Source organism: Corvus kubaryi, unplaced genomic scaffold, assembly GCF_017639235.1.
Source record: "Corvus kubaryi isolate FWS band 111438036 unplaced genomic scaffold, C.kubaryi_AGA036_p1.0 37256, whole genome shotgun sequence".
In the NCBI taxonomy this organism is placed as follows: Eukaryota; Metazoa; Chordata; class Aves; order Passeriformes; family Corvidae; genus Corvus; species Corvus kubaryi.
The window spans coordinates 170553-196568 of record NW_024581076.1 but is presented as its reverse complement, the minus strand read 5'-3'; the positions used below and the strand labels follow the sequence as shown (position 1 = coordinate 196568).

The 26016-nt window shown below is 41.3% G+C and overlaps 1 protein-coding gene across 6 annotated transcripts in view; it reads left to right on the top strand.

Annotated features, from left to right (window-relative positions):
• Positions 1–26016, top strand: part of SMCO4 (single-pass membrane protein with coiled-coil domains 4) — a 29205-nt gene that overhangs the window by 1182 nt on the left and 2007 nt on the right. Inside the window, exon 2 of one of the 6 annotated variants that reach the window (XM_042023689.1) lies at positions 3172–3261. The exons of 4 other annotated variants lie outside the window; for them this stretch is intronic. The gene's annotated coding sequence lies outside the window, so the exon portion shown is untranslated. Of the gene's footprint in view, positions 1–3171; positions 3262–19519; positions 19542–26016 lie in introns of those variants that run through there. One more of the 6 variants, XM_042023691.1, reaches the window with a different exon arrangement.

The window sequence follows — 26016 nt, the reverse complement described above, 5'->3', positions numbered from 1 at the left end:
TTTTTGCTCTCCCTCTCTCTCTTAATTGCCTTTTAGTGGCCTATTTATAACATACAGACCTCCTAAATTGAAGCTAAGAAGAAAACTGATTTTAGACTGTTCTCAACCTCTGTTGATTTCACTGATTTTTGTCAGATAAATGAACTGTTCTTTGCACAGCAATTTTACCTGCTGGTTTCCCTCATGCTTTGTGGGAAGCATACAAGGGACATCTACCAACAGGAATTTTAGGTGCAGCTATCAAATACTGCCCAATATTTTGGGTGAACTAGGAACTACGTGTTTCTTTATTGCATTTTCCAGCCTGGACTTGCACAGGTCTCTATTCTGCTCCTCGAGAGGGTTTTGGCAGAGCTGTTGGCCACAAATGCAGGGTGGCACAGAAGGGCATGAACAGCACTGGCAGACTTACAGAGATAAAGACAAGCAATTTGCAGAGCTGGGCAGCTTCAGATGTAGCCAGGGTGGACATTGGAAAGCCCTCCTAGGGAGTTCTGAGCGCACATTACACCTTTTTGGCATATGATTGGTGTTCACGGTCTGATGGGACTGGCTTGTGTGAGACATCAAATGTTCAGTAGTGACTGCACACCCACACCTCTTGCCTGTGGAACACCGTCTGAGCTTTGTACCTACCCCAGAGTGTGGGGTGGAAATGGGCCTGTGTGAGATGATAACCCTCAGTCATGCTTCCTAGTTGATCACTGGCTCATTGCTGCTTGTTTGGAAGGGGGTGTGGGTGCAGTAGCACTGAGACAGTGGACTGTGTGTTCACTGGTCGGTGCTAGATCTGTATGCTAGCAAAACAATATTTTTAAAAAGTCTAATCACATTTTTCCATGCATTAAATAAACATGGAAATGTTTGTGTGTATATATATATGTAAGAGATACACATGCTGATTAGGTGATGTGACCTATCTTACTGGATGGTAGATATCTTTGATAATGGCAATGAGTAATGTAAAGCAGTTTCCTTATTAGTTTTCAAAAATTTCCCTTCTCCATTATCTTTCTCCCTTTCCTGTTAGTTTGAAGACCAATAAGGCTTGTTCCACTGGTGGTGTTCCACTCAGAAGCAGTGGTGAAAAGAAGGTGAAAGAACTCCTCCATGAAGTCACAGGAGATGGGTCCTGATTCAGCAGGCAGCACTCACTGCTGTCATGGGGACTGAACTCAGAGAGATACATTGATCTTTTGCAGTGGTATCGGGATTTGAGGGAACTAACCATGAATTCTCTCTGCTGAATTGGGCTGGGCTATGCTTTCACTGCTACAGCTGTGCTCCAGCTGCTCACAAAGCCATCTGAGCCCTTTGAGAATGGATCTGGCAACTCATTCAGGTCCAGCTGCCTCAGAATAAGACGATCTCTGTCTCCATACTAATCATGCACTGCAAGAAGCATCTCTGGGTGGACTGATGTCCATGACATGCAGTAGCAATTTGTGTTGCATGTCAGTATAGATTTCTCTGGTTTTTGACTCATTATGGAAATGCTGTCATGCTTGGAGAAATTGTCCTGCAAAGAGATCTTGCCTGTTGTCTTCTCTGGAGATCCCCAGGGCCACCAGAGCAACGGCAGGCCTGTAAGACCACAAGTTCTGTAACCACGTGAGATTGTTTTTTACAAGTGAAAGATCCTGAGGTCTTCATGATGTTGTTTTGTGTTGCTTCTTTTTTGGTTTGTTTCGGTTTGTTTTTGTTGGTTGGTTTTTTTTTTCATTTTTTAATTGTAGCAGTAACAGCTTCCCTGTAAGTGTTGCATAAACCTGAGAACTTACCTTCCTTTCTGCTCATTATGGGAAAGAGTTATGTTTGCAGATGTGGCCTGTGAGAGGATTTGCTGAGCTCTTAATCCTGTTTGTGGCTGATAGGCCATGCTAGTATGGAAAGGCATCTCTTTCAGTATGTAAAGGTCTTAACTGCTCGCCACCTACCTTAGGGAAATGTGCTGTTAAAATGCTGTAAGTGTCTTAGCAGTAGCTACAGGCCATGTAGTTGTAGATGTAAAATCCTGCAACAGTGCAGACCTCCTCCCCCAGCCTTTTTTTTTTTTCTGGTTGTTTGGGTTTTTTGAGAGATATTTTTACTTGTTAAGACAAAGCATAAAATAATTTCTGTAGGTAATAGAGGAACCAGGCTTTGTATATTGCATGGGGGAAGCAACCAGAGATGAGATATTTGTGAGCCCTTTCAGCACATGTATATCTTGAGGGGATGAGAATGTGTGGTAATATTGTCTCTGTTGTCTTTTGCCCTATCACTAGTTTAGTTTCAGGGGGGGTTTTTTGGTCTTCTTTATCCTTCTTTGTTTGTTGTATTGTATACCCACTTTAGGTGCAAGGAAGTTAGTTAATTCCTGCTCTCTTAAAAGTGTGAGCTTTTGGGTTTCTATGTACCTAAAAGTTCCTGACCACATTATCATTAGAAATCTTGTAGAATTTCTCAAAAGGTAGAGCATGCCCCAAACAAATTATTCTGCATTAAAGTTCTGAAAGTACAAGCATAATGTTAAGTATATTAGCGACTTGTCAGAGGGCTTATTTTTCTAGTCCATCAGTATGCTGGTCAAAACTTAATGTAAATGAAATCGTGTGCAGTGATCTTGCCACTGCAGTTTCCGGTGAGTGTAGGGAACGCCACTTTTTAAAATTCATGTGTACTATTTAAGTAGCTACTTCATTGATGGGGGCTGCATTCTTGGGGCCAGAGGAGTTACATTGTGTAGTTTTGTGGTGAGATTCTTTAGGAATAAAAAGCTGCTAAGTACCTGCGTGCTTTCTTGTTTACTCATACACTGCATGAAAGGCATGTGCAAGATAGGGACCTTACTTCCACGTTAGCCAAGGTTCGGTGGGAGATGTTGATAAAACCAGCAACTGGAGCTGGATTTGTAGGTGGAAGATAGGGTAAGTGATTTGTGACACTGACTTTTGCAGTATGCAAGGAACTTGATTGTTAGGTTTCTCGAGTGGAGGTTGCTAACAGTGCCACACTTGTGTTTTCCCCTGTCTGTAACAGCTGCTTCTGTGACCATAATGCATTCTCTAATTGACTTATAAAAACGAGACACAATAGTATGGAAATTCAGTGAAAGTCTCAATCTTGAGAGTTTGAATATTTTTTTTTTTTTTAAATTAGGTAGTAACTATAATGCTGGGCTTTTCCCAGTCCTCTGCAGGTGCTTGTGGACCTGAAGGTAAAGGGACGCAGCAGAGGAGTCTGATTGCATGCAGAGTGGGTGGGTTCTGATCTGCTCAGGTGGGTATTGACTTCGTGTATTATGGCAGAAGGTCAGAGGAGACAGGTTTAGAAGGTTTTGTGAAATGGCCAGATGTGTGGAAGCAGTGGAAGCAGAACTCATTATTGGACTTACCAAAGCCTGCAAACCCGGCTAGAATATGAACTCGTGACTGGTGCCCTAAGCCTTAGTGCCAGCTAACCTCTTACCTGATCCCTTTCATGATTTTTATTTTATCTTGTTTGGATTGCACGTTTTCCATTAGACTTTTTCTCGTGATCCTTTTCTTTGCACTGGTATTTTTCTTTCCTGTTTACCCCCAGCTAGTCTTTGTCAGTTTGTCTGATTTTTTTTTTTAATTGTATTGTTAGATTTTTCTCCTGTGTACCACCTTGTTTACATTTATTCTTCCTTTATTCATTTCCTTACATTTTTCTACTTTTAACTCTTATCCTTAGAGGAATCAGTTTCACTCTTAGAGACCAGCTCTTTCTTATTGATTGCCAGCTGCTTTTATTAAAACTAATTTGCATTCTCTGCTCTTATTGTGCTAGACAGAGGACTAGTGATTTTGAGTAAAGCTCTTTCCCGAAAGGCTTTGCTCAGAAATTGTCTCTGTATTTCAGAAAAAGAGTGGAAAATAAAGAGCAGCATCAGTGCAAAAGCTGCTTCTGCCTAAACCACTGTTTGTGTCTTTGTCACATGAAGAGTAGAAATGTGGCCTGCCCTGCTGCAGGCACAAATGACTTTTTCAGGCTGAAATGAGCTGGTGTGGTGAGGGGGAGTGCAGAATGATGTGGCCTTATGTTTACTTAGGTGGGTGCCCCTTAGACTCTGGCAGTAACAAACCCAATCCAGTTTGATTGTGACTGTTCTGCCTTGGTACTGCTGTGATTTTTGATTTTTTTTTTTTCCATAGACTAGTCTAAAAAAGTTTATGAAGAATAAAGACATACTACAGTTAAAGAGTTGAAGAGCTGTGGTTGCATGATGGTAAACTTGGGGAAAAAAACTTAAATGAGAGGAGGTGGCTGGGTAGGCTTTAACACTCAAAGTACCATCTGCCCTCAGATAGGCTCTTTTGAGAAGGGTCTCTAATAAGGCTCCTCAAGCCTTACTAGTTGCTAAGAATAAAACCTTTGTGTTCAGGTCATGTTGATTTTGGGCTTTGTATCATGCTAGAGGATAATCATGGTTTGGATGTACCAGACCTCAGGGTGTCTCCTCCCATCTCCTTCTTAGACTGCTTTTGGTTTATAAATTCGTCTTGCTGCTTTTTCACCCAATGTCACTTTGGTTTGGCACCTTGGCTTTGCTTGTATATTTGGAAAGGAGTTCTCTGACCATGGTACAGTGCTTATTGTCAGGTCTGGAGGGGAGGTGTGTTATATAAATTTGTTATTAAAACTCTCTGTAGTGCTTTGCCTCTCAAATGTTTGTTCTTAGCATGGCTCTTTACTGGTAATTAGGTGCCAGAAGCATCATTGCATCAGGATAGATCTTTTACTTGACTTTGACACCCAGCTAGAAGCATAACAAAAAGAAGGAAGCTGCAGGTCGGAGTTTTTAGTTATAAAAGTGCACCCTCAAACACAGATCAGATACATGGCTGTCATGATACAAAGAAGATACAAGATCCCAGAGTCTTTTATTAGACTTACTGGTGCCCGTATAAAATACGACTCTGAGCCTGCAGTCATGCCACAAAAAGGCTCAGGAAATTCACCTGTGGTTGGTTGTTTTTGCAAATTTAAGTCTGCTTAAAGACCTATTCACTTACTGTGCTGGGTCTTGCCATCAACTCAACCTTCACAGCCTTCTTTGAATGGAAAAACACGCAGTTAAACTCTAGCATAGTTTAGCACAAAAACTGCAGGATAAATGCGTCTGAAGTGGCTCGTGAGGTTTAGGTGTTAGTGCTGCATAGCATCAGAAAAACTCAAGTTTTCTGAATTCATAATTGTTACAGGAGAGGCTTGTATTTATACTGTTATAACTTGAGAAGTATGTTTGAAGGCTTGGAGCCTTAGAGTTGCTTGTGATGAAGTACTTTAGCATAGAGGAAAGGGCTGCATGTCAACTTTTTTGCCTTAATATTAGGGTTTGATACTGTTACTCAAAAGTCTTGATGTTGGTTCTTGCTGCTGAATTATTATTTCAGTCTGCAGAGCAAACAGTTTCCCTCAATTGTTTAAGTCTTTCCCACAGTGGTAAGGTAAATACTTCAGAGTACAGGAAATGGTGTCTGTAAAAGTAAGATTTGATCTGAAATCTGATTGCCTGAACTATTGCGAAGTCTTTTACACTTCTAAAAGTTGAGGATGACTTAGTTTTTTCTGCTGATAATTTCTTTAGCATGTTAAACTCATTGTACACTAATCTCCACCAGAAACACTTTTGCTTTTCTTTTAAATCGCATTATAAATTGAGGAAGAGAAACAGAAATATTTGTATACAATCATTTTATTGTTTTTTTCCCATGTCTTCCAGCTATAGCACTGCCTTCCTGAGTTGGGAGACAGTGAAACCTTTATGTTCTGTGTCCAAACAGAACAAAATGCAGAAGCCAATAGTAGGAGTGAGAATCCATTTGACTTTTAAAAACTCTTGCTTTTGTTAATTACAGGATGGGTTATTACTATTGAATATGATGGTTTGGTTTTTTTTTAAGACTTTAGTATGAGTTTTCAAACACCCCAAAAGAGCTGTAGGAATAAATTTTGGAGCATATGCAGTAACAAGTAGAAATATTCGACTTGGTTTGTGCGTCTTAGCATTGATCTCCTCCTGAACTGATTACACCCCTCCTAACACACAGAGGGTGTAGCTGCACAATGCCTTGCAGACTGACCTACACTTCTCTGCACACCCTTCCAAGTAATAAGACAGGAGCAGGATCTTCTGTGTAAGCCTTTGAGCTTTGTTATTTCCGTGCTGTGCTCAGTGTAAAATGCAGGGCTGAGAGACTGGCCTTCTTTAGCTTAGGCACAGCATCTGGAGCTGCTTTGCATCTGATCCCCTCTGAACAGGAGTGAGGAGAATTGGGTCTGCTTGTGGTGTAGCACCCTGTCATACCCCATGCCTGGTTCTGGTAAATCAAAGCTGCCGACAACTGGCTTAGCTGTTTTTTTCATGTTCTCTTTGGAAAAAGATGATCTTTAAGGTCCCTTCCAACCCAAACCATTTTATGATTCTCTCTATATGTTCCTGAAATGCCCAAATGCCAGTGGGTGGTTAGTCCCAGCTGTCCTTTGTGACTGACAAAAATTTCTGTGTGGTTTGGGGAGGGATGTGATTTCTTTGGGGTGGGCTTTTAAAACTTTTTGTTCTGTGGTGGTTTTTTTGTTTTGTTTTTGTTTTGTTTAGTTTTTTTTTTAGTTGGTTGTTTTGAGGTGTTTTGGGAGTTTTTGGAAGAAGGTACCTGTGCAGTTGCTGCTAAGCTTTTTACTTCTGGATGTGTTTTGGCAAAAATTGTTCTTGGTTGTTTTATTTTTTTCCAATGCCTTGCGGAACAGTTTAAAAAAACCCAAAACCCTGGCCCCAAAATGCTTTTCTACTTGATGCACTTCCTTGAACTTTTCAAGCACTTTGTGCTTTTGCAAGGATATAAACCTGGATATTTTATATATTCTGTGTTGCTGAACTAACTGGAAAATTTGGGGGGTTGAGAGATAGGAGCTTTGATGATAAATGCATTTTTCCCTTCTATAACTTTATCTGTATTCTCTGTGCTGGGCACTCCTGAAGGAGAAATTCAGTGTGAAGAGAGGTCTTGTGACAGTTTTGCCCTTAGCAACCCTTAGAAGCACAGGAGAGGAAGAATTAAAGGAAAGAGCTGCAGTGTGCAAAGTCTGAAGAATTAACATCAGTCCCTTTTTCATGCAGTGGAAAGAAAAGAGTTGACTGGAGGAAAAAGTCTTTCCTGTGGTACTGGTAGAGAAGTACAGACAATATTTGAGACCTGGATAAGGCCTCACAAGCAGCAGAACTCACACTGCAGAAGCTTTCTGGGCTGTGATCAGTGTTCTAAAATACAATTTACGAAACAGTCAACAAAACACATTTTCTAGGGGTTTCCAGTTAGTGAAACCCGTTCATATGCAAACTTCAAATGTATTTGATAATCCCCATATAATGCAATTCAAAAGTATTCTTAAGCTTAACCTTATTTTAATTAAAAAGAAGCATCATGGCAGAATATACCACATTGCATCTTTGCTGAACAGCATATACCATCTGGATAAATGACTGCAAACTTTGCCACATGGCATTTATTTGCTCTTGTACTTTATGCCAAATTTTATTTGTTGCTGGGTTGTTTTTTTTTTTCCTTGTGAAATGAGTGGGTACAAACCTTTTGCTGAATATTTCCATCCATGTTTTTATTCATTGTGTGAAAATAATACAATGCTCCGTTACCAAAACCAAATAAAATCAGGTTGTAGGCATGTATTGTAATGTCATCAGCATTTTTTTCCTGTCGGCATTTAATCCTTTACAATGGATGCAAAGGTGTGTTTAGCTTGAGGAGGGATGTAGTGGCTTCCAAAATAAATGCTATTTATGAAAGTTTATTTCAAGTTGTCTGCAGGAAAGTGCAGACAACATGCAAGGATCAGTTTTCTTTGGAACATACCTTTGGTAAATATATTTTTAACAGTTGCTAATCTGTTTCCTGCCTAGGAAACCAAGGAAGTCAAAGAGAAAAGGAGATTATGGACATATTTGTTATTCAATGCTGTGTTGTTTCTCTGACTTCCATCTCCTATGCAGTTAGAAACTCTGCAGGAAAGGGATATGTGACTTGTGTTGAAAACTTAGAGGTTTCCTGTTTCTCTGGGCATGTAGGTTTCTGGCTGAGCAAATTAACTTTTACTGCTGGGCTGTATCTCTCCATATTTTCCTTTGCCCTGGAAAATTTTCGGTCTTCACTGTTCCTGATCACCCCAGACGGTTGGCAATCTCTTCGTCCAGTCTCACAATACCAGCAGTGTAGTGGCACCAGCTATGTGCAAGTCCCTTTGAATTCTGCTGTCAGTTGTATTTCTTGTGAATAAAGTGTTTCAGGGAGCCCTGAATATAAACGTATCAATTATGTGTCAACACAACAGCATCTGTCGTTGAAATTGGTATTGTTTATTTGGCATCAGCATAGCAAAGATTTGGCTGACAGCCAGAGTGAAATATTCCAGCAAAAGCTGTGGCAACAGGAGCCATCTCAGAAGCAATTCGCTGAAATTCAGGTGCTCTAACATCATCTTTTAATAAATTCTTAAGACATGAGGGACCTAAAGCAAAAAGCCTTTCATGTTCCCCATTCTTGTCTACTGTTATTTCTTTTTCATGTCCTTTTTTTCTTGTTATTCCTCTCTTGGAAGAGATACATACAAGGGTCTGGGATGTATATATCCCGTGATTTAATATCCTTTTTTGGCTTTCCACTTCTTATTTCAACGTCATTTACGTAAGTTCCAAAGGAATGCAATCAGTGATGCCTGCTTTGGGAAGCCTTTGCTAAGTATGAAAGAGGCAGAGCTCTCAAAACTGGAGAGTAAGAAATTGCCCCTTGTAAAAGATGTGTATTTGGGGGGGGTTGCGTATTTTTTATTTTCTGAATAACTTTGTCTCTTCCTTGCTTTTTCCTAGATATTTTTCTTAGATTTAAGTAAGTTTCTCATTCCCAAAGATGTACGTCAAAACAGTGATTTCAGAAAGTTAGGAAACCTCAAGTCCATAACACGCTCCATTTGCCATGGACATAACTGCCATGGTTGAGTACATATTTTAGCATACCTGTGGGAAATGGGGAACTCAGATCACTTTTTTTATGGATGATCTTTATCATACTTCAAGGAGGTGAAGAGGAAACTCTTCAATTTAATGGTATAGCTTGTCACCTGGTTGATTCTGATACCTGTTTAAAAACAAAACCAGGAAGATCAGAGTTGGAAAGGAGAAAATATAGCAGAAAGACTCAGGATCCTGTAGCATATCCAAATGTTTACTTCATGCCTTTTTTACTGACTCTGGGCTCCAAACAGTCCCCCATCCTTTCATCAAATTAAAGCTTTTCTCTTGGGTGCTAAAAATCCATCCTTTCTAGGAAAGTGTTAAGAACAATACAGGGGTAAAAGTAGTTGGGAGAAAATACACATTGGATTTTCAGTGCTGGAGGAAAAGCTTGTAAAATAAAGATGAAATGGTTTTTTTTTAAAGGTTTTTAGGGTTTGGGGTTTTTTTTTTGTGGGTTCCTCCCCTCTTCCCTGAGGTTTGAAGTCGTATGAAGTTGAGTTTCTCTCAGAGAGAACAATGAAAAGGAGGGAGATCTGTCATATTGTCTGCATTTTAAATGGGCTGGTTTCTCTTTGGTAGAAAATAAATAGTAAATTTGGATTAGCTCTTAACTTCCTACTCTCAAAAGAAATCACAAATCTAGAGTTAAGTAATGAAACCTCTTTAGGAAAATCAATGTAACCTTTATCCAAGCTCAATTTATGCAAGAGGTCAGCTTTGTTGCTGCCCAGGCATAGCTTGAATTTAATGATTAACCTCTTAATGACTGTTCATGTAACTTCCATCTGGTATTTTATATAAGCATAAGCCAAGATGATAACAGAATGCTGTAGCAGAGCAGTTATGTGCTATTCAGGGAAAATCTCATTCCAAATCCTGTATGCAGCATGCATCAGCCCCAGTGAAACTGAGTGAAGCCCATTAAGAAATCCGATTAGCTGTCTGCTCTCTAGGTGAGTTAAAATCTCTGTCCAGTGTGGTAATCATTGATGTCTAACTGGTGGCTTATCTGGTAATAGTGCTGTTGCCTTTTATAGAGGCGCCTTTCTTGCAGTTCCACCTGACTTGTGTATTCATTTCAGCCACGTAGAACACCGACTGGCCAAGTGAGACCCTGTAATAAATTTTAAAATCCTTTTCAGAGCTGAAGCTGGCACTGTTGTGTTCTGTTGTGTTGCCCTTTGTTCCAGCAGGTTTCCCTGTGAGATCTGCAGGTGTCATGTAAGCGGTAGCAAACAAGAGGGGGGAGAGTGCTTTGTGTGAAAGCAGCATGGAAAAGTGCAGCATTAGGTTCAAGTTTCAAAGCAAAGTAATGTCAAGTACTAGTTAGTGTGCTTGCTCCAGCAGTAGTTTTCTATAGGTGAAAAGAAAAAGAAATATCATTTTGGGAAGAAATAATGAAAAATATTTCTAAAGTAGCTGTAGTTAATGTAATAGCCTGTAAAATCTTAATTGTTTTCCTGTTAAAAAGCAGAGTGTGAGGAAGTGCAATTCTAATGTCAGCAGTTTTTGATGTATTTATCTCCATAAAATACAGATCTGATGTCCCTTCCCTATCCCTATCATGTCCATGGAGAGACCTGGCTGAAACCTGTGGAGCACCGCAGTAGCAATCGAGATGAGCTGCCAAACCACTTTCCATCAGCTCTTGCCACATAAGTATAGTCCTGAATCTTTTGAAAGTGTTATCTGTTGGTAGTTGCTCCCCATCAGTGTTTGTTCATCTTCTATCTTTTCCTTTCACTCAAAGGAGGTGAATTTAGACTGCAGCTGTCTTGATGGTTGGGAGTTTCTTAATTGTTGTATGCTCTTTGCTTCCATCAAGTGGGTTCCATCAAGTTACTGTGATCTCAGCTTTGTACCTTATTTTGTATTTCATTCTAAACTTGCTGTTGTGAAATATATTAATATTCGGTAATTTCTGTTTAGGTTTATGAACAATCTTGAACTGTTTTTAGCGTCCCCAGCTGGTTGAAACTTCAGTGTGCCCTCAAGGAAAGTGAGGTGATACATATGGTACAGCACAGTAGATAAGAGGATGCTTCTCTCTTCCCCTTCTCACAAATCTGCTTTGTGTTTGTAGTTCTAGTTTCAAGTCTTGGTTAATTTGTGAAAAGAAATCTCACTTCTCTGTGGGAGAGAGGGGTAAGCAATGGCTGATGGCCTGTATCATAGGAGGAGTAAGCAGATCTAATACCTCCAGGCCTTTTAGGAAAAAGATGGTTCTCGGAGTCCTGCTGGAGGTGGTGTATATTGTCTTCACCTCAAAGTGCACAGAATGTGCTTGTTGATTCTCTTGGGTTTTGGAGACCCATGCTCAGGAGTATGGGTACAGTACGCTTGGTGTTATTTAGACTATTTAGGTTTTGGACAGGTTAGTAAGAGGCTCTGTTAAACCACTGCCTGGTTTTCTGCTCAGATATTTAGTTTATTTCCCCCTCTGTGTTGAACCTCCATTCCTTTTCTTAGTCTCCTCTTTTCTTCCCAGTTCAAATTAGTTGCAGTTTTGAAGGAAATAAGCATTTTCCTTTTCTTTACACTTAAACCAGAAATTCAAAGGACAAAATTCCCCTTCTTCACTCTCAGGAGTGAAGTGCTATTTTATAGTACTCTCAGATTAAATATTGGGGTTGCTAATCTACTTCTTGCACCACAGTTCTTGTTTGGAGCAGTATTTGCAGAACCATTTCAGTACATCTCACTCACTATTTTCAAGTCAGTACTGCAACCTTATGTAAGCCAGTCTCCATCCACTTAACTTCAGGACAAATGTGGTGATTAATATTTATATAAAAGCTTTCATGTTTCCACAGTGAAATTGTCTCACTTTGAAAAGAAAAGGTGTCTTTTTCCCTGTTGACTTGGTGTGAAAAAGCTTGCAAAGGCTTCCAGCAGCACTGCATCCAAGACAGACATCAGCAGAAGAACTGAGGTCATCTTTAATTTGGTATTTCATTTTGTGAAATTGCCTACTCCAAGAGAAATAAAACATTTACCTGTATATTAACCAATGTTTGCCAGCTCTTGGAATAAAGCCAGTTCTCTCAGGGCCAAACAAATGCTCTGAGTGAATGAGTAATAATCTGCTATTGTCACTCCTAATTTATGGATGAGTAGATAGAGCAATATTTGCCATTTTAAGTTGTCCTATTCACTTGAAAGACTAGAAATCATGATTAGCTGTTGGCTTGGAGTATCAATAGCATGTCTGTTTATAGCTGATTACTCAGTATAGCTGTTGCAAAAGTTCAAGACCTCCCCACATGATAAGAAGTAATTGTGGAAGAAGATGAGAACACATGAAGGTTACAGATGTTTTGGGACACTAATTTGGAAGCCACAGCCAGAGGCTGAAGGATACATGGCATCTCCTCTTTATAAATGACATCCACGGTCTCCCTGTGCCTCATTTATATTCTGAGGAAATCTGTATCTTCTCATGTTAATAGAAAATTTAAAAATCCATGGATTCCCAAGATAATGTCTGCATTGGCTTTTGTTGTTGATAAGTAAAAGGAGGGCATATTACTGATTATCTTACAATGATGTTTTCCTCTCTCTGAGCCTTTCCATTTGCTTAATTTTCCAACAAATGCAGGTAAAAACAGTTTTGAAAACTTTGTTTTACACATTCATGAGCATGCTTTTGTCATGAAGTTAACAGCAATCTTGCCATGATTGGGGTGAATAAAAACAGCAACCAGAGACTCTTTTGTTGAGAAAGAGGCATGTTTTTAATGGGAATACTTAAAATCCTACCTTATAAAGCCTGTATTAAATACTGCAGGGAGGCAAATAGCACAGCCCCTCTGGAGTAGGAGTTTATGGGAATGAGAGTCACTCTTGAGATTAAATTGTCCACAGAGTGTCCTGTGAAGTCTTCCATGAGGTCTCCTGACCGGTTGTGGAGGAGGCTGCTCCATCACACCTTAATACATAGGCAGGAGATGGATGAGAAATACAAACCTCAGCTGTCAGCCACTAAAAGCAAAGACACACAGTGCAGAGGTGAGACCCATCACTGATGTCTGTCTTCTGTGATGGATGGACTCTTCCATTCACTTCTTTGAGTCTTTATTTTACTTCCATGCAGCTTTTCTTCTGTGTGCTGGTTTGTCTTTCTTTTCATTTTGTTTCTTTTCTTGTGCACTAAGGGGGCTCTCCTGCACTTTCTGTCTGGGCTTCATTATCTTGCTCACCTACTTGCACTGCATCATAACATTTTTCTTCCTTTCCCCCCACTGCATTAAACTGTCTATCTGTCATCTTGTCAAATGAAATAACAGCAAGAGTGGTCAGTGTTGATGTTGTGGATACCAGGATGTCCCCAGCCCAGGGTGCAGCCATTAATATTCTGTCTGTAAGCTGTGGAAGACAGTCTCTGAAGAGATGCCTAAGGACATGATTCCTCAGCCCTTCTGAAAGGTCAGATGTAGGACTTAACTTCTGTACTGTGTAGCCTTAGCTGTCACTTGGTGTTTGCAAGCACTTGGATAAGATTAAAAACAAATATATCCCTCTTTTGAGAGAAGGTCAAATAATACGTGATTCAAACCCTACGTGTACTGGATCATGGCAGGAACCTTTAAGCACCCATTCCCTGCACATGCACAGCTCCCAAAGCCATCCATGAGCCCCTGTGCTGACTTGACTTCCGCTGTTGGGGTTCCAGGAGCAGCTTGGTTTGATTGTTGAGTGCCTGCTGTTGAAGTGACAAGAGGGATCTGCTGCATACTCTAGTAAAATTATATATATATAAAATATATAATAATAATACACATATCAAATGTGGATGGTTTAAACAAGGGAGCAAAATGAGTTGTATTTTTAAGAGCTGGTCAGCAGTATCTTAATAAAAATAGGGGGTAAGGGAGAACTAACTGTACCACGATATGAACAAAAAAACCCCCAACAAAACACTAAAGGGAAAAAAAAAAAAAAAACCCCAAACCTAACAAAAAAGCAACACCCCAAAGAGAAGAAAACCCATAACCAATCCATCTAGCAGCTTGAAGCAATGTTTCTTGAAATTGCTTTAAAATATGAAAGTATTAAGATTAATCCAAATCAGTCTATACAGAGTAAGATAGATAGATAGGTGCTTAGATCTCAGCAGCAGCAGGTGCTTGCAGTATTATAAATAGAAAGCAATACAAATTGAGGTGCTTATTAAATTTGCCTTTATGATGCTTTGAAGAATTGCCCTAGAACAGAAAAGAAAAATTACCAGAGGCTCTGGATTAGAAGGATGACTTAAATAGCTCTGCTGCCAAAGGAAACAGAACATAAACTAGAATAAGTGATAGACTTGTTCAGAAAAGGTTGTCTAACAGTGATTTGTCTCTAGCATGGAGAGGTTGGCCAAGAGCTTTGGAGGGATGTGATTGAACACAGGAGGGCTTAATGTTTTTAATCAGTTTTAATATGGTATTGAGTTTTAATATATTTTCCAGAAGATTGCACTGTAATCCTTTCTAGCACTTATATTTCTCAAGTTTTTCCTTGTTTCCGTCTTCTTCTTCCCTGAGCTGACAAGGCCTAATTCTGCAGGAAATGTTCATGTTTGTGAAATGGACTTGTTCAGAATTTTTGCTGCCTTTTTGGGTAAGGCCACGGTGAGGGTCCTGTATCTTATTCAGCATTTTCTAATATTCCTGAAACACTGTAGGGCCTTCACAGAAAAGTGGCTGAGCGTAGAAGCTAAGGAATCGTCAAGTAAACCAGATCAGAGCAACAGGCTGAACTGGCAGACTAATAAAAATAGAACAAAATCTGCAATGTCTTTTTCTTTAATGAGGTACTCAAATTGATTTAATTTGGCGGGGAGCATATCAGGAAATCTTAGCATGGGAAAACAAGTATGTTTGGGATCAGCAAGTTTCCCTTTGTAAGATCTGCTATGCTACTTTTTAGTAACAAAGCACAGGCATCCTTGATCGTGGAGAGGAGGTCTACAGTGGCACAGTGTGGCTTCTGCACCCTTCTGGTTGGGTCACTGTCTTGGAAAATGCTGGCACAGAAACAGCAAGGGCATCTATGCTGGAAATGGTGATAACATGCGCAGATACAGAATAAGACAAGTCCTTATCATGGAGTGAAGGGGGAAAGGGAATGCGTGCAGACAACTGGACTCCTGGCTGGCACTGCACACAGGGGCTTACACGAGCTGAAGGGGCTGGTATGCCAGTGCCAGTATATTTCACCTATCATTAGGAAATCAGTTGCAACTGTGTCCTTACGAGTTGCAGGAAAAAGAAAGCTAAGGCAGGGCACAAGCACGACTACCCTTGGAAAAATGCAGCAGAGAGTGAGGCTGATGTCTTGCACTAAGCTTACTGGGGTTAATGCAGTATTGTGTATCACTGGTGACTCTGAGAGCACTGTGACTGTAGCAAATGGCTTTAAAAACAACCCGAGTGGAAAAGGAGGCTGTACAGGACCAAAGGAGAGGGATGAATGTGAATAGTGTTGCATAGGGGGAGGTGATGTTTTGGTCTTGGTAAGTGCTTTAAAAGGAGGTCACTTTACTGTACTGTGTTGAACCGTGGTACTGATCAATAGCTGTTCACAGAGTGTTGTAGAGGAACTTCTGAGACATCTTCCTCAGACTACCTGGGCTTGCTCATAATGGACTCTGTTACACACGTGGCTTCACAGCATTTGCTTTTGCCTCTAAGTTTTTGAGCTGGGGGAAAGTCTTGGCAGTAGAACTGTAAATAAGAATACATAAATATGTGGTGCAAGAACCAGTGTTGCAGAGCTGATGAGGCAAAACAGGTTTGTGTTTATAGGGTGGCTTTGCTGAGAAACTTCCTTTGGTTAAACTGTGCAAAACCTTCTTCTTTCTGTTTGTAATTTTATTAAGTCTTAATTAAATTTTCTGCATTTAAATTAGTTTACATTAATGTCTTAGTATGTGTATATTGACAGACACTAACAGGGATTTGATCAGCCTAATCCAGCTGTATGTAATTATGTGCCTCCCCCTTTAATTATAAAGAGTCTGCCAATCATGGCAGGAAAGCCGACTTGCTTTATTATAATGTGGGATTGTTTAGTGAAATGTAGTAAGACTTCAGGTTTAAGCTGGGGAGTAAACAGAATGAGATTTTACCGAGACCAGTAGTAGGAAGAAAAAAATCCCCACCCATCCTGTGTTGTGAGTCTCAGTTCTTATCTTCCTTCCCCCCACCCCCCTCAAAAAAAAAGGTGTCTTGATTGCATTGTTTTCACACTGATGTTGAGAACGTTTGTGTAACTGAAAGGAATTTGGGAAATGTTGCAGTGCGTGTGGCAGTGGCCACTGCAGCAGAGCATTCAGAGGACTGGTGAACAGGCCTCCAGAACACAGAGGTCTGAGTCTCACCCCGCGGTTACGGCGAGTTCCCACGTCCCTACTGGTTCTCAGTTTACCTGTTTTAAGTTTATTGGTTCAGGACTTCTCCATCCAGTTTTATGTATAAGTTCACGTTTATGTATTTCCCCTAGTTGCTTACATATTAGTTCTGGAAAGTTCTCCCTTCTTTGATGTCCCATTGGCCTACTCATATAATTCCCTCCCTTAAGTCGTCCCTATTGGATATTCCCCTGTTATCTCCTCCTCCTCAGTCAATCCCCATTGGTTGTTTCCCTTTGTTCCACCCCCATATAATATGTTCTGTTCTCTCTCACTCCCTTGCCTTTGACCCTGGATCCTCCACTGGCAATAGACCGGCTGGAACTCATAGGAAAGACCCCTCTCTCATCCTTTGCCACTGCGGACGCTTTTACACCACCTTTGTTTGGGGCTCGCTCCTTGTGAAGGAGCCAGCTTTTCCTGCAGGCTGCAGCTGACCCCTGCCTGCAAGCTGACCCCTGCCCCCAAGGACGTCTGCAGCTGGACACTCTGTGGCTTCAGGCAGCTCCAGCAGTGTCAGGGAAGGATGCAGATTTCTGGCTGCTGGAGGAAGAGCTTTAGCCTAAACCTGTAGTGCTCTTCCAATGTAAGGTGGAAGCTCTTATTTCATTCACTGATGACTTGATTATCCAGATCAAATGAGAGTGTGTAGAAGGCAGCAGAGGTGGGAGTGAAATCTGCCAAATGGCAGCACTGCAAGAGCTCTAAAATAAAGCTTGGAAAGCAAGTCAAGAGGGGAGTAACACAGGTACCCACTTCATCGGTTGTATTTGGGTTGATTGCTGTGTGATTTAGTTGCTCTCTAGTGTAATGCAGTCCTTCCCTGGCACATCTAGAAGCAGGGAGAGACAGGCACGTTGCCAGCAGTCTTTCCTCAGCCTCCTACTGGAAAACTGTCTGTGCCAAGAAAAGCTTGAAAAACCAGAACTTCAGACAAGCCCCGAAGGGGATGAGTTGGAGATCTGAACCCATCATTCAGTGTGTTCTGGCATTGCATCAGGCTTGCTTTAAATCTGTGAATACGTCTAAGCTACTGTATAGAATAAAATCGTAAGTGCTGTTGCCAGTGCAGTGCTGTCCAGTTTCCCCTGTGGGACTGTCAGGGTGAATTTCAGGAACCCAGGTACACACCCATCTTGCTTATTCCTGTGCCAGATAGTTCTGTATGTTTGAGCTGGAAGAGTGAGATTTCCCTTTGTGCCTTCTGAAGAAACAAACTGTTTCACAAATAGCTTTGATCCTGCATACTGTGACACATACACAGATTGTCTTGTGGTCAGGAAGTACACATTTCTGGATGTTCTAGATTTCTGCTATCTTGGGACTGTTCTTCCAGCTTTTCTCTCAGTCACTCTGCATCCTTCCCCTCTCCAGAGCACACACGTACACACACACCCCTGCCGCCTAGGCTCAGCTCTTACCTCTGGTTTCTGTGGTTTTAGATTTAAATTCCATCCTTGCTTGCTTTGGGCATGGGTTTAATGCCTGCCAATCTTTAGCCTGGACTGAGTTTTCAGTGCCGAAGTTTTAAAGACAGTAGAATCGTAATGAAAAGCAATGACGGTCCCTCAGCTCCCTGTTTGCATTACAAAACTGTAACATCAGGCTTCGGACTTGCTGGCATTGTGCCTGGCACATGCCTCGGGGATCTGTGTCAAACACGTTTATAGTGATGCTGTCTCACTGAGTGACTGTGTTGGGAACCCCTTAGTTTGAGCAGGGGAAGCAACAACCAGACCTCATGTAGGAAGAGTGTGTTTCCCATCTAGGTCGTCATCATTTCAGAGGATGAGCGCTGCTACCCTCTGGTGACAGTTCATCTTGAGGTGTGGGCAGTGACACTTGAGGTCTGGGTGGGCTGACGCAGCTGGACTGGAAAACAGAAACATCGTTTTCACAACAGATCCTGTTGCTGCCCGTTTTGGCGGATGCCAGACTCTGGGGGTTGGTCTGGGAAAGCAGCACTTAAATTTTGAGGAGCTCTGGCACTAGTGACTAGTTTATTATTTATTTAGTGTAGCTGTTTAGAAACTGACTGAATTTCTGTAAATACAGTGGAAAGATAAATATTTTGTATCCAAAGGAGCCTTGTCAGGAACAGCTGAGAAAATTACCTTTTATGAAAACAGCTGAGCAAACACATAATACCAAGTCATATGCTAGGCATTGTGGTTTAATGCATTTATGTGCAAGATCATCTGTAGTTGTAAAGATATGAATGGCAAGCTCTTCTTTTACAGCCTCCCCTAGGACTTGAATTCATGCAGTGGCAGAAATTACATGCTTATTTTTCTTGTGTTTTCAGTAAACATTAGTTGTATTTCTTCATTGGACTGCCTGTTAGAAAAGTTGTCGTGATGTTGGTTCTCTACCAGGAAAAATACGGGTTATTTATCCACCTGTTCATGGAGCGAAAGTAGTTGCCTTTTTATTTATTTTGTTTTAATTGCATTCTGCTAAGTTTCTTTGCTGCATTCAGGGCAGATAGGATGGCACTGCACATCTCCTCGCCTCTGTTTAACAATGCCTCCCCAAATGCTGAGATCCTTGGCTCTTTGTTTCTAATGGAGATTGCTCGCTATACCCAAGTCCTTAGAACTGTGAAAATCATATAGAAATAGCTTTCTCCTGTGGCAGCTTTGCTCTCTCTGACTTTCTGGCAGCATTCAGTGATGGCTTTCATTTTCCAAATGCTGTGAGTAGTTTGGAGACTCTCAAAGCTGCATTTACAGTAAATGTGATGTTGCAGTAATGATGGGTCAATTCAGCTTTAGAAAAAAAGCCACCACCTCTCACTAAAAAATAATGTTAAACTGACTTCAAACGGAATCTTAATATTTCCATATTGCTACATGTATAATTAAAAGCTTTCACCCTTGAAAACAGGGTTCTTTTGATTTGCTAATTGTAATTCTTTGCTACAGTCAAATAGACTGAGGTAAATTTTTATGATATTAAGAATTGGCCTCATGCTGTAACGTGAAAATCCATTTTTCACAGAGCAAAAATTTTTCTCTTAATGCTTTTCTTCATTTTTAACAGACTCTGAAATCATGACAGTGTCACTGAAAGAGAAGAGCTCAAATTTAGCATTGCAAGCATTATCTTCAGGTATGCATCAGTTCTGTGCAGCTTCAGTTTAAAAGGAGTGGGTGACCCAGAGCATTTTGATCATGGAGAAGGAAAGTTATTTTTTTTGGCTGTTGCTGCGGTCATTGATCATTTTGTTAGGGGATGGCTTGTACAAATTAAAAATTGCGATTTTTTTAAGCAATTGATAATAAGTTCCCCTTTTTAGTGCTTGCACAGAACTGTGTTTCAGTACCATAAGAAACTCTTCTGTAGCTGGAATATTCACTTCATCACGGAGCTGCTTTTGTGTTGCTCTGAGTGGGTTGTCGGGGAGGTTTGGGAGAGGGATGGAGGATGTGACTAGGATTGAAGTGTTTTGCTAATCCTTTGGGCAGGCCCAATCTTTAGGGTTCAGCACTCTTGGTCAAATTGGCAAATCTTTGCTCTGTCACCCACACAAGTGATTGCATAGAACCGGTCAAATAATGAAGATTTTTTTAAACTGTAATTTTTCATTTAGTGTTAAAAGTGAAGTATAGTAATTGTACTTGAATGTGATGGAAGTACTGCTGGACAATTACTATTGCAGTTGTGTAAAAACTGTTAAAGTCAAGCTTTTTTGCTTTTTTTTCTTCCCAAAAAGCTTCCTGCATAGAGCCAGGCTTGTAAGGCACTGGGTGCCTAATGGGTCTGACACAAACACCGGGGCAAGTTTAGCTTCTGTCTCTGCATGGGAGATGGGTGCAAACTGGTCCATGTGCTCCTGCAAGTTCTACCTGGGTAATAGCCACACAAAGTGATGAAGATGTTCTTCAGAGAAGATGTAAGGGTTGTTATTTTCTCCCATCTGCCAAAACAAAAACAGAGTAAACAGAGTTGACCCTGGGTGGATAGAAATGCTGTGTGCAGAACTGTACTCTGTGGAGACCTCATCTAGAGCTCCATGCACCGGTATTCTTGCTTGCACATCTGTTCCAGACTTCTACTGAAATACTTTTCAAAATTCCCATTTAGTTGCATGTCTAATCTGGCCAAATCACCTTAGAAATCGGTGACCTTGCTGATGCTATTCCTGCAAGGGACAGACCTTAGAGTTTCATGAAAGAAAATTCCCCATCCAAAATGTGGTATGTCACCTCAAGGTAAAATCAGTTACAGAGTAATGATAAATAAATCTGTGTTCCATGGAGAAGAAGCCTGGAGAAGAGGCGGCTCAAGGGTGACCTTATCACTCTCTACAATTAGCAGGGAAGAGGTTGTAGCCAGGTGGGGGTTGGTCTCTTCTCCCAGACAACCAGTGACAGGACAAGAGGACACAGTGTTAAGTTGCACCGGGGAAGTTCAAGCTCTCAGTAGGGAGAATTTCTTCTCAGAAAGGGTGATTAGATATTAGAATGGGCTGCCCAGGGAGGTGGAGCCACAGTCACTGGAGGTGTTTAAGAAAAGACTGTGTATGGCATTTAGTGCCATGGTCTGTTTGACATGGGGATGTCTGGTCATAGGTTGGAGTCAGTGATCTCAGAGGCCTTTTCCAATCCAGCTGATACTGTGATTCTGTGGGGTAGCCTAAAATAAGACTTGGCCTTTATTAAATAATACCCATGGTTTGCGTTACAGTGTTACATGCAGTTCAGTCATTCATTAAAAAAACCCAAAACATTTGCCGGGTTTCAAAGGTAGGAAATAATGCATCTCTGTTGCTTGGACCCCGCTTTTATTAAGGATAGAAGTAAGAATGGTAGTACTTCAGCTGATTTGTGGGTTCTGGGCTCCCCATGCTGGCTGAGGCAGCGTGTCAGGGTTCCTTCTGCTCTGTCAGGAGCTGCCATTTCCTTGCAGTGGCCACTGGCTCGGCTGCAGGGAAGCTGAAGTTCTGTGAGGTAAAGGGCATTAAAGCCTTGTGTGTAGGAGGCCCTGCGCTGCTGCTGTGGCTGCACAGAGCCCCTGTGTCCGTTCTGCTGGGACTGCACAAGGAGAGGGCACTGTGCCGTGGTCCTGGGCTTCAGCAGCACTCAAGGAACAGTCCTGTTTCACTGGTGGGAAGGATGATCTTTGTCAGAGGTTGGGGAGTACTCCTGTTTGAATGACCACACAGTGCTGAGCAGTGGTTCTCTGCTGACCAGGCTTCCTTTTGCCCTTTGGGTCTCTACCTCCTTCTCTTTCCAGCTCTTGGGCCCAATGGTTTCTCCAGCCTCCATGCAGCAGCTCTGGCTGCACGACCCTCAAGTAATCAGCCCAGCAGCAAAATGAAATAACAAGCTGATAAGCTTGATTGGTTTGGGGTCTTCTCAACTCTGATGCTGGCATGGCTTGGTGATTGGGAACTACTGGTTTGGGGGCTTTTTAATACTCAAATAATCTGAAGAGTATTGTCTGCTTAGATGTCTTGTGTCTTTTTTTCCAACTGCTGGCAGGCAGTCTGAATACTGTGTGTCCAGATTGTCTGCTGGTTTGTTGTTTGATTTTATTTTTAATGTCTCAGTAACATCCATGCCCCTAAGGGAAAATTTAAATTACAAAAATTAATTCCTGTCAGATTGTTTGTTTGAATTTCAAGTTGTTTTGCTGTTCCAGCAATGTTGCAGTGTTGGTAGCAGGATCATGAAGCCAGGTTGATCCAAATTGGCTTGCAAACACTTGTAATTTTGGATTTGGAGAAAAATTAGTCAGTTTAACATGGTTAATACATTCATGCTGTAAGGTTGGTGATAGTAAGTTCTTTAGACATCGAGACATGCAATTACCCTAAGTGCAGATAAACAAAATCTTTTGTGCATGTGTTGCATGTGGAAGAATATGCAAATTTGCAATACTCCATGAGCACTGGCGTAGCCGGAGTCAAGGCTGCCATTCAACCTCGCAGGAATAGCCTATGTGTGGTGTGAGGAGCTTTTAACTGCAGGTTACTGAGGGTCAGGGTTAATTTTACCAAAAAAAAAGGAGCCAACAGACTGCCATTGATCTGGTTGGAAGACTGCTGGTATGTTTTGAAGGATACCAGTCCCTACAGGTTCCACTACAGACTACTGGTATAAAACTATCCCTGCTTAGCCGCAATTGACTTGCTGTAAGATGCTGGCAAATACTTCAGCAGTGATATGAGTGACTTCAGTGACTCAGTCCACCAATTCATGTTTTCAGGTTTTGATGTTAGCTCTGCAGAAACAATTCAGAGTAACTGAACCCAGAAGACAGAATGAAGAGCACTTTTGTATATAAAAGCAACGTGGATGATGGGCAAGGGGGAATGTAATTGCTCTAGTAGGCAAGCCACAATACTAAATTTGTGAATTTGTATTATATTGAAGAACAATGGCTTTAGGTTTCTCCTCAGTAACCTGAAAATTTTTAATTTTTTTTTCTTCTGGAAACCTTAGCTCTTCAGTATCAAGCTGCAGTAGGCTCTGTGAGATGGGTGTTTCAAATAATTTTACCAAGTCAACACTCATTTTCTTGAGTTGGCAATCAAGATTGTTTCTTTCTAGCCAGCAAGTTCCTGCTTTTGGGGGAAACTTTGCTATAGTGAACTTAAAAATAACCTCATCACCCCATGCAATTTCATTATCGAATTTGAAATTTCAAAATTGATAAAAGTAAGGTGAAGTTACCATGTCTGGGTAGTGCCAGGCTGCTGTCACAGTGTTGTGGACTACAGGTTTTAGACTCTTCTAGAGTCTGTTAATCCCTTCTGTTGCTGTTCTACTTGTGTCCCAGTTGAGGGAGTTGCTGACTTTCCAGTTAGGGCAGTAGTTGAACCAGTTTGGTGATCACTTCCCCCCCCTCAGCACATGTTTGGGCCAGTGGAGCAGTTCATAGCAACGGGAAGCAGCCTTAGGAGGATGGGATGTGTGCAGCCTGTGGCAGTGAGCCCTGCCCTGTTCAGGGGAGACTGGCATGAAAAGGAGACTCAGCTTCTGTCTGAAGAGGAAAGGTGGGCTTCCAGTTCTTCTGCAGCTGGTCTAAGGTAAGAGTTTGCACAAGACTGAAGTACCTGTGGGACATCACTTTCTCATTGACCTTTTGATAGTGACTTGCTCTGAGATGTTTTAAATGAGCAGTGCTAATGAGACTGTTAATTACACCCATCCCAATGCTGTATTTCTTCCTTCCTCTCTTCACTGGCATTCAGCCTTCCCTGAGCACAAGCAGGGTGGTTGCTGGATGAGGGAGGATGTAGCTCAGTAATGTCAGATCATTTGTTCTCATGGACTGTGCACGCCACAGGGAACAAGACCCTAATTTTGTAATCCTGCCCCTGTCAGTGCCTTGATGTGCTTTATGGATCTGTTTCTTTCTTCCCATAATTTTCAGTAGTCAGTGGAGTCCACGGGGGCTGGTAAGAGGCTTGGCAGTGGAAGGGGATAGCTGTGGCACTCTTAATGTGCTTGTACAACATGGGCTGTAGAGTTTCCTCATATCCAGCTGAGCACTGGCTTTTCAGGGCTGTTTCATTCCAGGATGAACATAGCAGAATCTACAACATCCTGGACTTTTCCTGTGGGGAAGTGTTGTTTCTTGCAGCAAATGTCCAATCCTGGCAGTCACGGCCGGGCACCTGGCGGCAGCAGGACCCTGGCAGCAACTTGCAGAGATTCCCCACTTGCATTTTATGGTTCAGTTAAGATGAACCCTAAGGCTCATTTCTTTGAAAACTCTGGGCCAGTTTCTGTGTGAGTCCATCTCTACCAGTAGCAAAGCCAAGTAACACAGTCTACTGGAAACTTATTTGGAGATTGATGCCAGATTGCCAAACTGGAGAGTGTCAGCTTGCAATTCAGGTGGTGCTGACGTTTTGCAGGAAGGCTTTCTGTTCTAAGCCATCAGATGTTAGCCAGTGTATGTAATTAACTTGGTATCATTCTGCTTCAGAATGAAATATTCATTCAAAAGAGATTTTAAAAAACTATCCTGGTGTTTTTAATGTCTGGGTAGTAAGTGATGCTGCACAGAACAAGACATACATTTATTGTTAGAGAGATTGGTTTCATGGCAACTCCTCTTTGTTCCCAGAGGCTTTTGCTGTCCATCACTTTTTGGGTCTTGTGGGTAATCCAGATACAAAACCCGCAGATGTACATTAACAGTGGAAACAGAAAATAATACCAAAATACAGCCTGAAATGCTCTGGTTGGCTAATTATGCTGGAGAACAAATGTAAAACTTTATTTTGCGTAGTAGTTTTTCTAGAGTTTGGTAATGAATCTTGTGACCAGAGCAGGAGAGGGAATGGAAATGGAAGGGAAAAAAGATTTGTTTTTGCTCCAGAGGAAATTCAGGAGTTAATTAGAGAAGTGATAAAAAACAACACCAGACCAGAAACCTATGGCTTGCAGAAGGTGTAATACCAAAAGCTCTGCCCTGAGTCAGGGAGAGAGTTGAGGATTTTCTGAGAAGAAGGTTACAAAAGTTTAAAAATTAAGTAGTCCCATAGATTAAAAGATTGGAACAGGGTGTTGTGTGGTTGCTCCATCCAGTTCCTGTTTACCTCCCCCTCAGGAAGTTCATTGACCACTTCTGGTCTCTAAATCTGTTACATATTTTAATTCTAATGCCGCAGTGTTCAGAAGGAATTGATTCTTCTTAAGATTTGAACTTTATTGTTTCCTCTTTTGAAAAATATCTCAGGCACGAAAATTTCCCTTTCCTGCTGTATCAAAACCGAAATGAAGGTTTGCTTCAGAGTGCAAGCTGAATTTGCGAAGTTCATGATCAGAAAACTTCCTGAAGGATGGGTGTACAGGGGATGCAGGATTGATGAATCCAGCTGAACACTGAGATCTTGTCATGCTTGAGCCTTTTTTTCTGTTGGGAGTGGGGATTTTTATTGTTGTTTTGGTTTTGTTTATTTGTTTAGATTGTATTCAGGATGGACCATATAAAGCCACAAGTATTGATGCTTTGCCTTGTTGCTGGTTGTCTGGTACTACAGGGTTGCTGTGATAGTTTGATCGCTTCCATTGGTTCAAGTTTAGCAGAGTTATTCCACATTGTACCTTAAATGATGCAAAGTAATTGCCTGGATGAGATTCACAGCAGGCAGGTTGTTACCTGTGAGAAAGGATGAAAAGTCCTTTGTAGCAGCACATAACCTTTAGGTGAGGATTCTTGTTTTGTATGTGAGTGTTCTTAGTTCCGTTTTGCTTTTGTGATCAGGGTGACAAATGAGATTGAGTGGTAACACCAACAGAAAGCATCCCACTCTCAGTGAAACCTCCTCTTGTTTTTTAAAGAAGTAGTCATAAGACAACTTTCAGCATTGACCAGAGATTTCATATCAAGAGGAAATTGTCTGGGGTGAACTGAGCTTTGCAGCTGTGCTTGTTGACACATGCTTCTCACCTACAGCAAGCAGCACATCAAAATCATCTTTGTATTTTGATATAAAGAAGAGGGAAAGAAAAGAGGAAGATGCAGTAACCCACTAATTTCTACATATATTTTCTTCCAAGTATATTAGAGTGATGGAAAAACCTGAGTTCATAATTTACTTCAGTTCAACTCACATGGCCTGTGT